Consider the following 16,936-nt stretch of genomic DNA (forward strand, 5'->3'; position numbering starts at 1 on the left):
CTTGGTTTGACTTGTCAATCTGGACTTGAATACACCTTTGGATTTGGATTGACTCTATTACCTCTCCTAGAAATTAACACACAAAACTGACAGCTGATTGACAAGATGAGAAGCAGTTTTCCAAAATTCAAATTGAACTTAATCCTTTCTTACTAAAAGAATGCTCAAATCAAGGGGACACAGCTCACTCGTTTTGACTTCATGAGCTATGGCAGGTAGAGACAACTTTTTGAAAATACACAGCTAAAACTGTCCGTGCTTTGAATGCTAGACATGTTTTTCAGAATACACAGCTAAATCAATCCCCGCTTTAAGTGCTAAAGCACTTAAAGCGGGGAAAGTTTTAGCAGTGTATTTTGAAAAAGTTGTGTGCTCTTCAAAGAGAAAGCTACTTTTGCTGTGTCTTTGGGTTCGAGGGGAAATGGGAGTCCTCTTCAGTCAGCAGGGACGACACCTGAGTCCTTTGCAGTCCCTTTGTCTGCCTCTGAGGGTGAAATGAGAGTGGTCCCTGTCATCATGAGCCATGTCTGAAAGAATTATTCACATTCCCTACGAGAATAGACGGGTGAAATAGCAAAAGGTGTGTCTTCCTTTGGAGCATGGACGGGTTCAAAGCCCACCTCATACCACTAAGTATTTTCCTGAACACGAGCAGTTGTGTGTGCGGCCTGGGTTTGGGTGATTTTTGTGTCATGTGTGTGTGTGTGTGTGTGTGTGTGTGTGTGTCTGTGTGTGTGTGTCTGTATTTCTGTCTCCATTCCTGAGCAGCAAATCTTTTTTCCTCTTTTAGCATGTTACTCACAACTGTGGATGAAGCCCAGCACTCCTGAAAACACAATCCATGTATGGTTGAAGGAAATTTTCTTGGTGATGAGTGAGAGGTTGGTGACTGAAACCAGCTCATTTCCCATTGACCACTGAGGTCACATCTCTCAGGTGAGAACCAAAGTGAGAATTTGAACCAGGGACATTCTCCTTAGAGACAATGGGCCAAAGACAGGTCCGATGGAATCGAATGTCTTTTCATGTTGACATCCATCCCGTCAAGCCCTCGTTAAGCCATTGAAGTTCACATTGGGCCTGGGGGAGGCGGTGCACCCTGTGAAATTACACGTCCGAAGATTTGGATTTGATTTTCAGCCCTCTGCCAGTCAGTCTGCCAGGCACTTTCATGTGACAAGCCTTAGGCGAGTCCCTTTCTGTCTCTGATTCCCGATTCCTTCACAGGGATTTATGTGGGCCTTAACGCCCACTGGGAAAAGATCCCTCTGCGAGCTCAGTGCCTGCTTTCTTGGTTTGACTTGTCACTCTGGACTTGAATACACCTTTGGTTTTCGATTGACTCTATTACCTCTTCTAGAAATTAACACACAAAACTGACAGCTGATTGACAAGATGAGAAGCAGTTTTCCAAAATTCAAATTGAACTTAATCCTTTCTTCCTAAAAGAATGCTCAAATCAAGGGGACACAGCTCACTCGTTTTGACTTCATGAGCTATGGCAGGTAGAGACAACTTTTTGAAAATACACAGCTAAAACTGTCCGTGCTTTGAATGCTAGACATGTTTTTCAGAATACACATCTAAAATGGTCCCTGCTTTAAGCACTTAAAGCGGGGACCGTTTTAGCTGTGTATTTTGAAAAAGTTGTGTGCTCTTCAAAGAGAAAGCTACTTTTGCTGTGTCTTTGGGTTCAAGGGGAAATGGGAGTCCTCTTCAGTCAGCAGGGACGACACCTGAGTCCTTTGCAGTCCTCTTGTCTGCCTCTGAGGGTGAAATGAGAGTGGTCCCTGTCATCATGAGCCATGTCTGAGAGAATTATTCACATTCCCTACGAGAATAGACGGGTGAAATAGCAAAAGGTGTGTCTTCCTTTGGAGCATGGACGGGTTCAAAGCCCACCTCATACCACTAAGTATTTTGCTGAACACGAGCAGTTGTGTGTGCGGCCTGTGTTTGGGTGATTTTTGTGTCATGTGTGTTTGTGTGTGTGTGTGTGTGTGTGTGTGTGTGTGTGTGTCTGTGTGTGTGTGTGTCTGTATTTCTGTCTCCATTCCTGAGCAGCAAATCTTTTTTCCTCTTTTAGCATGTTACTCACAACTGTGGATGAAGCCCAGCACTCCTGAAAACACAATCCATGTATGGTTGAAGGAAATTTTCTTTGTGATGAGTGAGAGGTTGGTGACTGAAAAGAGCTCATTTCCCATGGACCACTGAGGTCACATCTCTCAGGTGAGAAGCAAAGTGAGAATTTGAACCAGGCACATTCTCCTTAGAGACAATGGGCCAAAGACAGGTCCGATGGAATCGAATGTCTTTTCATGTTGACATCCTTCCCGTCAAGCCCTCGTTAAGCCATTGAAGTGTCACATTGGGCCTGGGGGAGGCGGTGCACCCTGTGAAATTACACGTCCGAAGATTTGGATTTGATTTCCAGCCCTCTGCCAGTCAGTCTGCCAGGCACTTTCATGTGACAAGCCTTAGGCAAGTCCCTTTCTGTCTCTGATTCCCGATTCCTTCACAGGGATTTATGTGGGCCTTAACGCCCACTGGGAAAAGATCCCTCTGCCAGCTCAGTGCCTGCTTTCTTGGTTTGACTTGTCAATCTGGACTTGAATTCACCTTTGGATTTGGATTGACTCTATTACCTCTCCTAGAAATTAACACACAAAACTGACAGCTGATTGACAAGATGAGAAGCAGTTTTCCAAAATTCAAATTGAACTTAATCCTTTCTTACTAAAAGAATGCTCAAATCAAGGGGACACAGCTCACTCGTTTTGACTTCATGAGCTATGGCAGGTAGAGACAACTTTTTGAAAATACACAGCTAAAACTGTCCGTGCTTTGAATGTTAGACATGTTTATCAGAATACACAGCTAAAGTGGGGACCGTTTTAGCTGTGTATTTTGAAAAAGTTGTGTGCTCTTCAAAGAGAAAGCTACTTTTGCTGTGTCTTTGGGTTCGAGGGGAAATGGGAGTCCTCTTCATTCAGCAGGGACGACACCTGAGTCCTTTGCAGTCCTCTTGTCTGCCTCTGAGGGTGAAATGAGAGTGGTCCCTGTCATCATGAGCCATGTCTGAGAGAATTATTCACATTCCCTACGAGAATAGACGGGTGAAATAGCAAAAGGTGTGTCTTCCTTTGGAGCATGGACGGGTTCAAAGCCCACCTCATACCACTAAGTATTTTGCTGAACACGAGCAGTTGTGTGTGCGGCCTGTGTTTGGGTGATTTTTGTGTCGTGTCTGTGTGTGTGTGTGTGTGTGTGTGTGTGTGTGTGTCTGTATTTCTGTCTCCATTCCCGAGCAGCAAATCTTTTTTCCTCTTTTAACATGTTACTCACAACTGTGGATGAAGCCCAGCACTCCTGAAAACACAATCCATGTATGGTTGAAGGAAATTTTCTTGGTGATGAGTGAGAGGTTGGTGACTGAAACCAGCTCATTTCCCATTGACCACTGAGGTCACATCTCTCAGGTAAGAAGCAAAGTGAGAATTTGAACCAGGCACATTCTCCTTAGAGACAATGGGCCAAAGACAGGTCGGATGGAATCGAATGTTTTTTCATGTTGACATCCTTCCCGGCAAGCCCTCGTTAAGCCATTGAAGTGTCACATTGGGCCTGGGGGAGGCGGTGCACCCTGTGAAATTACACGTCCGAAGATTTGGATTTGATTTCCAGCCCTCTGCCAGTCAGTCTGCCAGGCACTTTCATGTGACAAGCCTTAGGCGAGTCCCTTTCTGTCTCTGATTCCCGATTCCTTCACAGGGATTTATGTGGGCCTTAACACCCACTGGGAAAAGATCCCTCTGCCAGCTCAGTGCCTGCTTTCTTGGTTTGACTTGTCAATCTGGACTTGAATACACCTTTGGTTTTGGATTGACTCTATTACCTCTCCTAGAAATTAACACACAAAACTGACAGCTGATTGACAAGATGAGAAGCAGTTTTCCAAAATTCAAATTGAACTTAATCCTTTCTTTCTAAAAGAATGCTAAAATCAAGTGGACACAGCTCACTCGTTTTGACTTCATGAGCTATGGCAGGTAGAGACAACTTTTTGAAAATACACAGCTAAAACTGTCCGTGCTTTGAATGCTAGACATGTTTTTCAGTTTTAAGTGCTTTAGCACATAAAGCGGGACCGTTTTAGCTGTGTATTTTGAAAAAGTTGTGTGCTCTTCAAAGAGAAAGCTACTTTTGCTGTGTCTTTGGGTTCGAGGGGAATTGGGAGTCCTCTTCAGTCAGCAGGGACGACACCTGAGTCCTTTGCAGTCCCCTTGTCTGCCTCTGAGGGTGAAATGAGAGTGGTCCCTGTCATCATGAGCCATGTCTGAAAGAATTATTCACATTCCCTACGAGAATAGACGGGTGAAATAGCAGAAGGTGTGTCTTCCTTTGGAGCATGGACGGGTTCAAAGCCCACCTCATACCACTAAGTATTTTGCTGAACACGAGCAGTTGTGTGTGCGGCCTGTGTTTGGGTGATTTTTGTGTCATGTGTGTGTGTGTGAGTGTGTGTGTGTGTGTGTGTGTGTCTGTGTGTGTGTGTGTATTTCTGTCTCCATTCCTGAGCAGCAAATCATTTTTCCTCTTTTAGCATGTTACTCACAACTGTGGATGAAGCCCAGCACTCCTGAAAACACAATCCATGTATGGTTGAAGGAAATTTTCTTGGTGATGAGTGAGAGGTTGGTGACTGAAACCAGCTCATTACCCATTGACCACTGAGGTCACATCTCTCAGGTGAGAAGCAAAGTGAGAATTTGAACCAGGCACATTCTCCTTAGAGACAATGGGCCAAAGACAGGTCCGATGGAATCGAATGTCTTTTCATGTTGACTTCCATTCCGTCAAGCCCTCGTTAAGCCATTGAAGTGTCACATTGGGCCTGGGGAGGCGGTGCACCATGTGAAATTACACGTCCGAAGATTTGGATTTGATTTCCAGCCCTCTGCCAGTCAGTCTGCCAGGCACTTTCATGTGACAAGCCTTAGGCGAGTCCCTTTCTGTCTCTGATTCCCGATTTCTTCACAGGGATTTATGTGGGCCTTAACGCCCACTGGGAAAAGATCCCTCTGCCAGCTCAGTGCCTGCTTTCTTGGTTTGACTTGTCAATCTGGACTTGAATACACCTTTGGTTTTGGATTGACTCTATTACCTCTCCTAGAAATTAACACACAAAACTGACAGCTGATTGACAAGATGAGAAGTAGTTTTCCAAAATTCAAATTGAACTTAATCCTTTCTTACTAAAAGAATGCTCAAATCAAGGGGACACAGCTCACTCGTTTTGACTTCATGAGCTATGGCAGGTAGAGACAACTTTCTGAAAATACACAGCTAAAACTGTCCGTGCTTTGAATGCTAGACATGTTTTTCAGAATACACAGCTAAAGCACTTAAAGCGGTGACCGTTTTAGCTGTGTATTTTGAAAAAGTTGTGTGCTCTTCAAAGAGAAAGCTACTTTTGCTGTGTCTTTGAGTTCGAGGGGAAATGGGAGTCCTCTTCAGTCAGCAGGGACGACACCTGAGTCCTTTGCAGTCCTCTTGTCTGCCTCTGAGGGTGAAATGAGAGTGGTCCCTGTCATCATGAGCCATGTCTGAAAAAATTATTCACATTCCCAACGAGAATAGACGGGTGAAATAGCAAAAGGTGTGTCTTCCTTTGGAGCATGGACGGGTTCAAAGCCCACCTCATACCACTAAGTATTTTGCTGTACACGAGCAGTTGTGTGTGCGGCCTGTGTTTGGGTGATTTTTGTGTCATGTGGGGGTGTGTGTGTGTGTGTGTGTGTGTGTGTGTCTGTGTGTGTGTGTCTGTATTTCTGTCTCCATTCCTGAGCAGCAAATCTTTTTTCCTCTTTTAGCATGTTACTCACAACTGTGGATGAAGCCCAGCACTCCTGAAAACACAATCCATGTATGGTTGAAGGAAATTTTCTTGGCGATGAGTGAGAGGTTGGTGACTGAAACCAGCTCATTTCCCATTGACCACTGAGGTCACATCTCTCAGGTGAGAAGCAAAGTGAGAATTTGAACCAGGCACATTCTCCTTAGAGACAATGGGCCAAAGACAGGTCCGATGGAATCGAATGTCTTTTCATGTTGACATCCATCCCGTCAAGCCATCGTTAAGCCATTGAAGTGTCACATTGGGCCTGGGGGAGGCGGTGCACCCTGTGAAATTACACGTCCGAAGATTTGGATTTGATTTCCAGCCCTCTGCCAGTCAGTCTGCCAGGCACTTTCATGTGACAAGCCTTAGGCGAGTCCCTTTCTGTCTCTGATTCCCGATTCCTTCACAGGGATTTATGTGGGCCTTAACGCCCACTGGGAAAAGATCCCTCTGCCAGCTCAGTGCCTGCTTTCTTGGTTTGACTTGTCAATCTGGACTTGAATACACCTTTGGTTTTGGATTGACTCTATTACCTCTCCTAGAAATTAACACACAAAACTGACAGCTGATTGACAAGATGAGAAGTAGTTTTCCAAAATTCAAATTGAACTTAATCCTTTCTTACTAAAAGAATGCTCAAATCAAGGGGACACAGCTCACTCGTTTTGACTTCATGAGCTATGGCAGGTAGAGACAACTTTCTGAAAATACACAGCTAAAACTGTCCGTGCTTTGAATGCTAGACATGTTTTTCAGAATACACAGCTAAAGCACTTAAAGCGGTGACCGTTTTAGCTGTGTATTTTGAAAAAGTTGTGTGCTCTTCAAAGAGAAAGCTACCTTTGCTGTGTCTTTGGGTTCGAGGGGAAATGGGAGTCCTCTTCAGTCAGCAGGGACGACACCTGAGTCCTTTGCAGTCCTCTTGTCTGCCTCTGAGGTGAAATGAGAGTGGTCCCTGTCATCATGAGCCATGTCTGAAAGAATTATTCACATTCCCAACGAGAATAGACGGGTGAAATAGCAAAAGGTGTGTCTTCCTTTGGAGCATGGACGGGTTCAAAGCCCACCTCATACCACTAAGTATTTTGCTGTACACGAGCAGTTGTGTGTGCGGCCTGTGTTTGGGTGATTTTTGTGTCATGTGGGTGTGTGTGTGTGTGTGTGTGTGTGTGTGTGTGTCTGTGTGTGTGTGTCTGTATTTCTGTCTCCATTCCTGAGCAGCAAATCTTTTTTCCTCTTTTAGCATGTTACTCACAACTGTGGATGAAGCCCAGCACTCCTGAAAACACAATCCATGTATGGTTGAAGGAAATTTTCTTGGCGATGAGTGAGAGGTTGGTGACTGAAACCAGCTCATTTCCCATTGACCACTGAGGTCACATCTCTCAGGTGAGAAGCAAAGTGAGAATTTGAACCAGGCACATTCTCCTTAGAGACAATGGGCCAAAGACAGGTCCGATGGAATCGAATGTCTTTTCATGTTGACATCCATCCCGTCAAGCCCTCGTTAAGCCATTGAAGTGTCACATTGGGCCTGGGGGAGGCGGTGCACCCTGTGAAATTACACGTCCGAAGATTTGGATTTGATTTCCAGCCCTCTGCCAGGCAGTCTGCCAGGCACTTTCATGTGACAAGCCTTAGGCGAGTCCCTTTCTGTCTCTGATTCCCGATTCCTTCACAGGGATTTATGTGGGCCTTAACGCCCACTGGGAAAAGATCCCTCTGCCAGCTCAGTGCCTGCTTTCTTGGTTTGACTTGTCAATCTGGACTTGAATACACCTTTGGTTTTGGATTGACTCTATTACCTCTCCTGGAAATTAACACACAAAACTGACAGCTGATTGACAAGATGAGAAGTAGTTTTCCAAAATTCAAATTGAACTTAATCCTTTCTTACTAAAAGAATGCTCAAATCAAGGGGACACAGCTCACTCGTTTTGACTTCATGAGCTATGGCAGGTAGAGACAACTTTTTGAAAATACACAGCTAAAACTCTCCGTGCTTTGAATGCTAGACATGTTTTTCAGAATACACAACTAAAACGGTCCCCGCTTTAAGTGCTAAACTCTTAAAGCGGGGACCGTTTTAGCTGTGTATTCTGAAAAAGTTGTGTGCTCTTCAAAGAGAAAGCTACTTTTGCTGTGTCTTTGGGTGCGAGGGGAAATGGGAGTCCTCTTCAGTCAGCAGGGACGACACCTGAGTCCTTTGCAGTCCTCTTGTCTGCCTCTGAGGGTGAAATGAGAGTGGTCCCTGTCATCATGAGCCATGTCTGAAAGAATTATTCACATTCCCTACGAGAATAGACGGGTGAAATAGCAAAGGTGTGTCTTCCTTTGGAGAATGAACGGGTTCAAAGCCCACCTCATACCACTAAGTATTTTGCTGAACATGAGCAGTTGTGTGTGCGGCCTGTGTTTGGGTGATTTTTGTGTCTTGTGTGTGTGTGTGTGTGTGTGTGTGTCTGTGTGTGTGTGTCTGTATTTCTGTCTCCATTCCTGAGTAGCAAATCTTTTTTCCTCTTTTAGCATGTTACTCACAACTGTGGATGAAGCCCAGCACTCCTGAAAACACAATCCATGTATGGTTGAAGGAAATTTTCTTGGTGATGAGTGAGAGGTTGGTGACTGAAACCAGCTCATTTCCCATTGACCACTGAGGTCACATCTCTCAGGTGAGAGGAAAGTGAGAATTTGAACCAGGCACATTCTCCTTAGAGACAATGGGCCAAAGACAGTTCCGATGGAATCGAATGTCTTTTCTTGTTGACATCCATCCCGTCAAGCCCTCGTTAAGCCATTGAAGTGTCACATTGGGCCTGGGGGAGGCGGTGCACCCTGTTCAATTACACGTCCGAAGATTTGGATTTGATTTCCAGCCCACTGCCAGTCAATCTGCCAGGCACTTTCATGTGACAAGCCTTAGGCGAATCCCTTTCTGTCTCTGATTCCCGATTCCTTCACAGGGATTTATGTGGGCCTTAACGCCCACTGGGAAAAGATCCCTCTGCCAGCTCAGTGCCTGCTTTCTTGGTTTGACTTGTCAATCTGGACTTGAATACACCTTTGGTTTTGGATTGACTCTATTACCTCTCCTAGAAATTAACACACAAAACTGACTGCTGATTGACAAGATGAGAAGCAGTTTTCCAAAATTCAAATTGAACTTAATCCTTTCTTACAAAAAGAATGCTCAAATCAAGGAGACACAGCTCACTCGTTTTGACTTCATGAGCTATGGCAGGTAGAGACAACTTTTTGAAAATACACAGCTAAAACTGTCCGTGCTTTGAATGCTAGACATGTTTTTCAGAATACACAGCTAAAACGGTCCCCGCTTTAAGTGCTAAACCACTTAAAGCGGGGACCGTTTTAGCTGTGTATTTTGAAAAAGTTGTGTGCTCTTCAAAGAGAAAGCTACTTTTGCTGTGTCTTTGGGTTCGAGGGGAAATGGGAGTCCTCTTCAGTCAGCAGGGACGACACCTGAGTCCTTTGCAGTCCTCTTGTCTGCCTCTGAGGGTGAAATGAGAGTGGTCCCTGTCATCATGAGCCATGTCTGAAAGAATTATTCACATTCCCTACGAGAATAGACGGGTGAAATAGCAAAAGGTGTGTCTTCCTTTGGAGCATGGACGGGTTCAAAGCCCACCTCATACCACTAAGTATTTTGCTGAACACGAGCAGTTGTGTGTGCGGCCTGTGTTTGGGTGATTTTTGTGTCATGTGTGTGTGTGTGTGTGTTTGTGTTTGTGTGTGTGTGTGTCTGTATTTCTGTCTCCATTCCTGAGCAGCAAATCTTTTTTCCTCTTTTAGCATGTTACTCACAACTGTGGATGAAGCCCAGCACTCCTGAAAACACAATCCATGTATGGTTGAAGGAAATTTTCTTGGTGATGAGTGAGAGGTTGGTGACTGAAACCAGCTCATTTCCCATTGACCACTGAGGTCACATCTCTCAGGTGAGAAGCAAAGTGAGAATTTGAACCAGGCACATTCTCCATAGATACAATGGGCCAAAGACAGGTCCGATGGAATCGAATGTCTTTTCATGTTGACATCCGTCCCGTCAAGCCCTCGTTAAGCCATTGAAGTGTCACATTGGGCCTGGGGGAGGCGGTGCACCCTGTGAAATTACACGTCCGAAGATTTGTATTTGATTTCCAGCCCTCTGCCAGTCAGTCTGCCAGGCACTTTCATGTGACAAGCCTTAGGCGAGTCCCTTTCTGTCTCTGATTCCCGATTCCTTCACAGGGATTTATGTGGGCCTTAACGCCCACTGGGAAAAGATCCCTCTGCCAGCTCAGTGCCTGCTTTCTTGCTTTGACTTGTCAATCTGGACTTGAATACACCTTTGGTTTTGTATTGACTCTATTACCTCTTCTAGAAATTAACACACAAAGCTGACACCTGATTGACAAGATGAGAAGCAGTTTTCCAAAATTCAAATTGAACTTAATCCTTTCTTACTAAAAGAATGCTCAAATCAAGGGGACACAGCTCACTCGTTTTGACTTCATGAGCTATGGCAGGTAGAGACAACTTTTTGAAAATACACAGCTAAAACTGTCCGTGCTTTGAATGCTAGACATGTTTTTCAGAATACACAGCTAAAACGGTCCCCGCTTTAAGTGCTTAAAGCGGGGACCGTTTTAGCTGTGTATTTTGAAAAAGTTGTGTGCTCTTCAAAGAGAAAGCTACTTTTGCTGTGTCTTTGGGTTCGAGGGGAAATGGGAGTCCTCTTCAGTCAGCAGGGACGACACCTGAGTCCTTTGTAGTCCTCTTGTCTGCCTCTGAGGTTGAAATGAGAGTGGTCCCTGTCATTATGAGCCATGTCTGAAAGAATTATTCACATTCCCTACGAGAATAGACGGGTGAAATAGCAAAAGTTGTGTCTTCCTTTGGAGCATGGACGGGTTCAAAGCCCACCTCATACCACTAAGTATTTTGCTGAACACGAGCAGTTGTGTGTGCGGCCTGTGTTTGGGCGATTTTTGTGTCGTGTTTGTGTGTGTGTGTGTGTGTGTGTCTGTGTGTGTGTGTCTGTATTTCTGTCTCCATTCCTGAGCAGCAAATCTTTTTTCCTCTTTTAGCATGTTACTCACAACTGTGGATGAAGCACAGCACTCCTGAAAACACAATCCATGTATGGTTGAAGGAAATTTTCATGGTGATGAGTGAGAGGTTGGTGACTGAAACCAGCTCATTTCCCATTGACCACTGAGGTCACATCTCTCAGGTGAGAAGCAAAGTGAGAATTTGAACCAGGCACATTCTCCTTAGAGACAATGGGCCAAAGACAGTTCCGATGGAATCGAATGTCTTTTCTTGTTGACATCCATCCCGTCAAGCCCTCGTTAAGCCATTGAAGTGTCACATTGGGCCTGGGGGAGGCGGTGCACCCTGTTCAATTACACGTCCGAAGATTTGGATTTGATTTCCAGCCCACTGCCAGTCAGTCTGCCAGGCACTTTCATGTGACAAGCCTTAGGCGAATCCCTTTCTGTCTCTGATTCCCGATTCCTTCACAGGGATTTATGTGGGCCTTAACGCCCACTGGGAAAAGATCCCTCTGCCAGCTCAGTGCCTGCTTTCTTGGTTTGACTTGTCAATCTGGACTTGAATACACCTTTGGTTTTGGATTGACTCTATTACCTCTCCTAGAAATTAACACACAAAACTGACTGCTGATTGACAAGATGAGAAGCAGTTTTCCAAAATTCAAATTGAACTTAATCCTTTCTTACAAAAAGAATGCTCAAATCAAGGGGACACAGCTCACTCGTTTTGACTTCATGAGCTATGGCAGGTAGAGACAACTTTTTGAAAATACACAGCTAAAACTGTCCGTGCTTTGAATGCTAGACATGATTTTCAGAATACACAGCTAAAACGGTCCCCGCTTTAAGTGCTAAAGCACTTAAAGCAGGGACCGTTTTAGCTGTGTATGTTGAAAAATTTGTGTGCTCTTCAAAGAGAAAGCTACTTTTGCTGTGTCTTTGGGTTCGAGGGGAAATGGGAGTCCTCTTCAGTCAGCAGGGACGACACCTGAGTCCTTTGCAGTCCTCTTGTCTGCCTCTGAGGGTGAAATGAGAGTGGTCCCTGTCATCATGAGCCATGTCTGAAAGAATTATTCACATTCCCTACGAGAATAGACGGGTGAAATAGCAAAAGGTGTGTCTTCCTTTGGAGCATGGACGGGTTCAAAGCCCACCTCATACCACTAAGTATTTTGCTGAACACGAGCTGTTGTGTGTGCGGCCTGTGTTTGGGTGATTTTTGTGTCGTGTCTGTGTGTGTGTGTGTGTGTGTGTGTGTGTGTGTGTCTGTATTTCTGTCTCCATTCCTGAGCAGCAAATCTTTTTTCCTCTTTTAGCATGTTACTCACAACTGTGGATGAAGCCCAGCACTCCTGAAAACACAATCCATCTATGGTTGAAGGAAATTTTCTTGGTGATGAGTGAGAGGTTGGTGACTGAAACCAGCTCATTTCCCATTGACCACTGAGGTCACATCTCTCAGGTAAGAAGCAAAGTGAGAATTTGAACCAGGCACATTCTCCTTAGAGACAATGGGCGAAAGACAGGTCGGATGGAATCGAATGTTTTTTCATGTTGACATCCATCCCGGCAAGCCCTCGTTAAGCCATTGAAGTGTCACATTGGGCCTGGGGGAGGCGGTGCACCCTGTGAAATTACACGTCCGAAGATTTGGATTTGATTTCCAGCCCTCTGCCAGTCAGTCTGCCAGGCACTTTCATGTGACAAGCCTTAGGCGAGTCCCTTTCTGTCTCTGATTCCCGATTCCTTCACAGGGATTTATGTGGGCCTTAACACCCACTGGGAAAAGATCCCTCTGCCAGCTCAGTGCCTGCTTTCTTGGTTTGACTTGTCAATCTGGACTTGAATACACCTTTGGTTTTGGATTGACTCTATTACCTCTCCTAGAAATTAACACACAAAACTGACAGCTGATTGACAAGATGAGAAGCAGTTTTCCAAAATTCAAATTGAACTTAATCCTTTCTTTCTAAAAGAATGCTAAAATCAAGTGGACACAGCTCACTCGTTTAGACTTCATGAGCTATGGCAGGTAGAGACAACTTTTTGAAAATACACAGCTAAAACTGTCCGTGCTTTGAATGCTAGACATGTTTTTCAGTTTTAAGTGCTTTAGCACATAAAGCGGGACCGTTTTAGCTGTGTATTTTGAAAAAGTTGTGTGCTCTTCAAAGAGAAAGCTACTTTTGCTGTGTCTTTGGGTTCGAGGGGAAATGGGAGTCCTCTTCAGTCAGCAGGGACGACACCTGAGTCCTTTGCAGTCCTCTTGTCTGCCTCTGAGTGTGAAATGAGAGTGGTCCCTGTCATCATGAGCCATGTCTGAAAGAATTATTCACATTCCCTACGAGAATAGACGGGTGAAATAGCAGAAGGTGTGTCTTCCTTTGGAGCATGGACGGGTTCAAAGCCCACCTCATACCACTAAGTATTTTGCTGAACACGAGCAGTTGTGTGTGCGGCCTGTGTTTGGGTGATTTTTGTGTCATTTGTGTGTGAGTGAGTGTGTGTGTGTGTGTGTGTGTGTCTGTGTGTGTGTGTGTATTTCTGTCTCCATTCCTGAGCAGCAAATCATTTTTCCTCTTTTAGCATGTTACTCACAACTGTGGATGAAGCCCAGCACTCCTGAAAACACAATCCATGTATGGTTGAAGGAAATTTTCTTGGTGATGAGTGAGAGGTTGGTGACTGAAACCAGCTCATTACCCATTGACCACTGAGGTCACATCTCTCAGGTGAGAAGCAAAGTGAGAATTTGAACCAGGCACATTCTCCTTAGAGACAATGGGCCAAAGACAGGTCCGATGGAATCGAATGTCTTTTCATGTTGACTTCCATTCCGTCAAGCCCTCGTTAAGCCATTGAAGTGTCACATTGGGCCTGGGGAGGCGGTGCACCCTGTGAAATTACACGTCCGAATATTTGGATTTGATTTCCAGCCCTCTGCCAGTCAGTCTGCCAGGCACTTTCATGTGACAAGCCTTAGGCGAGTCCCTTTCTGTCTCTGATTCCCGATTCCTTCACAGGGATTTATGTGGGCCTTAACGCCCACTGGGAAAAGATCCCTCTGCCAGCTCAGTGCCTGCTTTCTTGGTTTGACTTGTCAATCTGGACTTGAATACACCTTTGGTTTTGGATTGACTCTATTACCTCTCCTAGAAATTAACACACAAAACTGACAGCTGATTGACAAGATGAGAAGCAGTTTTCCAAAATTCAAATTGAACTTAATCCTTTCTTCCTAAAAGAATGCTCAAATCAAGGGGACACAGCTCACTCGTTTTGACTTCATGAGCTATGGCAGGTAGAGACAACTTTTTGAAAATACACAGCTAAAACTGTCCGTGCTTCGAATGCTAGACATGTTTTTCAGAATACACAGCTAAAGCACTTAAAGCGGGGACGGTTTTAGCTGTGTATTTTGAAAAAGTTGTGTGCTCTTCAAAGAGAAAGCTACTTTTGCTGTGTCTTTGGGTTCGAGGGGAAACGGGAGTCCTCTTCAGTCAGCAGGGACGACACCTGAGTCCTTTGCAGTCCTCCTGTCTGCCTCTGAGGGTGAAATGAGAGTGGTCCCTGTCATCATGAGCCATGTCTGAAAGAATTATTCACATTCCCTACGAGAATAGACGGGTGAAATAGCAAAAGGTGTGTCTTCCTTTGGAGCATGGACGGGTTCAAAGCCCACCCCATACCACTAAGTATTTTGCTGAACACGAGCAGTTGTGTGTGCGGCCTGTGTTTGGGTGATTTTTGTGTCATGTTTGTGTGTGTCTGTGTGTGTGTTTGTGTGTGTGTCTGTGTGTGTGTGTCTGTATTTCTGTCTCCATTCCTGAGCAGCAAATCTTTTTTCCTCTTTTAGCATGTTACTCACAACTGTGGATGAAGCCCAGCACTCCTGAAAACACAATCCATGTATGGTTGAAGGAAATTTTCTTGGTGATGAGTGAGAGGTTGGTGACTGAAACTAGCTCATTTCCCATTGACCACTGAGGTCACATCTCTCAGGTGAGAAGCAAAGTGAGAATTTGAACCAGGCACATTCTCCTTAGAGACAATGGGCCAAAGACAGGTCCGATGGAATCGAATGTCTTTTCTTGTTGACATCCATCCCGTCAAGTCCTCGTTAAGCCATTGAAGTGTCACATTGGGCCTGGGGGAGGCGGTGCACCCTGTGAAATTACACGTCCGAAGATTTGGATTTGATTTCCAGCCCTCTGCCAGTCAGTCTGCCAGGCAATTTCATGTGACAAGCCTTAGGCGAGTCCCTTTCTGTCTCTGATTCCCGATTCCTTCACAGGGATTTATGTGGGCCTTAACGCCCACTGGGAAAAGATCCCTCTGCGAGCTCAGTGCCTGCTTTCTTGGTTTGACTTGTCACTCTGGACTTGAATACACCTTTGGTTTTCGATTGACTCTATTACCTCTTCTAGAAATTAACACACAAAACTGACAGCTGATTGACAAGATGAGAAGCAGTTTTCCAAAATTCAAATTGAACTTAATCCTTTCTTCCTAAAAGAATGCTCAAATCAAGGGGACACAGCTCACTCGTTTTGACTTCATGAGCTATGGCAGGTAGAGACAACTTTTTGAAAATACACAGCTAAAACTGTCCGTGCTTTGAATGCTAGACATGTTTTTCAGAATACACATCTAAAATGGTCCCTGCTTTAAGCACTTAAAGCGGGGACCGTTTTAGCTGTGTATTTTGAAAAAGTTGTGTGCTCTTCAAAGAGAAAGCTACTTTTGCTGTGTCTTTGGGTTCAAGGGGAAATGGGAGTCCTCTTCAGTCAGCAGGGACGACACCTGAGTCCTTTGCAGTCCTCTTGTCTGCCTCTGAGGGTGAAATGAGAGTGGTCCCTGTCATCATGAGCCATGTCTGAGAGAATTATTCACATTCCCTACGAGAATAGACGGGTGAAATAGCAAAAGGTGTGTCTTCCTTTGGAGCATGGACGGGTTCAAAGCCCACCTCATACCACTAAGTATTTTGCTGAACACGAGCAGTTGTGTGTGCGGCCTGTGTTTGGGTGATTTTTGTGTCATGTGTGTTTGTGTGTGTGTGTGTGTGTGTGTGTGTGTGTGTGTGTCTGTGTGTGTGTGTGTCTGTATTTCTGTCTCCATTCCTGAGCAGCAAATCTTTTTTCCTCTTTTAGCATGTTACTCACAACTGTGGATGAAGCCCAGCACTCCTGAAAACACAATCCATGTATGGTTGAAGGAAATTTTCTTTGTGATGAGTGAGAGGTTGGTGACTGAAAAGAGCTCATTTCCCATGGACCACTGAGGTCACATCTCTCAGGTGAGAAGCAAAGTGAGAATTTGAACCAGGCACATTCTCCTTAGAGACAATGGGCCAAAGACAGGTCCGATGGAATCGAATGTCTTTTCATGTTGACATCCTTCCCGTCAAGCCCTCGTTAAGCCATTGAAGTGTCACATTGGGCCTGGGGGAGGCGGTGCACCCTGTGAAATTACACGTCCGAAGATTTGGATTTGATTTCCAGCCCTCTGCCAGTCAGTCTGCCAGGCACTTTCATGTGACAAGCCTTAGGCAAGTCCCTTTCTGTCTCTGATTCCCGATTCCTTCACAGGGATTTATGTGGGCCTTAACGCCCACTGGGAAAAGATCCCTCTGCCAGCTCAGTGCCTGCTTTCTTGGTTTGACTTGTCAATCTGGACTTGAATTCACCTTTGGATTTGGATTGACTCTATTACCTCTCCTAGAAATTAACACACAAAACTGACAGCTGATTGACAAGATGAGAAGCAGTTTTCCAAAATTCAAATTGAACTTAATCCTTTCTTACTAAAAGAATGCTCAAATCAAGGGGACACAGCTCACTCGTTTTGACTTCATGAGCTATGGCAGGTAGAGACAACTTTTTGAAAATACACAGCTAAAACTGTCCGTGCTTTGAATGTTAGACATGTTTATCAGAATACACAGCTAAAGTGGGGACCGTTTTAGCTGTGTATT

Source organism: Saimiri boliviensis, chromosome 5 (assembly GCF_048565385.1).
Source record: "Saimiri boliviensis isolate mSaiBol1 chromosome 5, mSaiBol1.pri, whole genome shotgun sequence".
NCBI lineage: Eukaryota > Metazoa > Chordata > Mammalia > Primates > Cebidae > Saimiri > Saimiri boliviensis.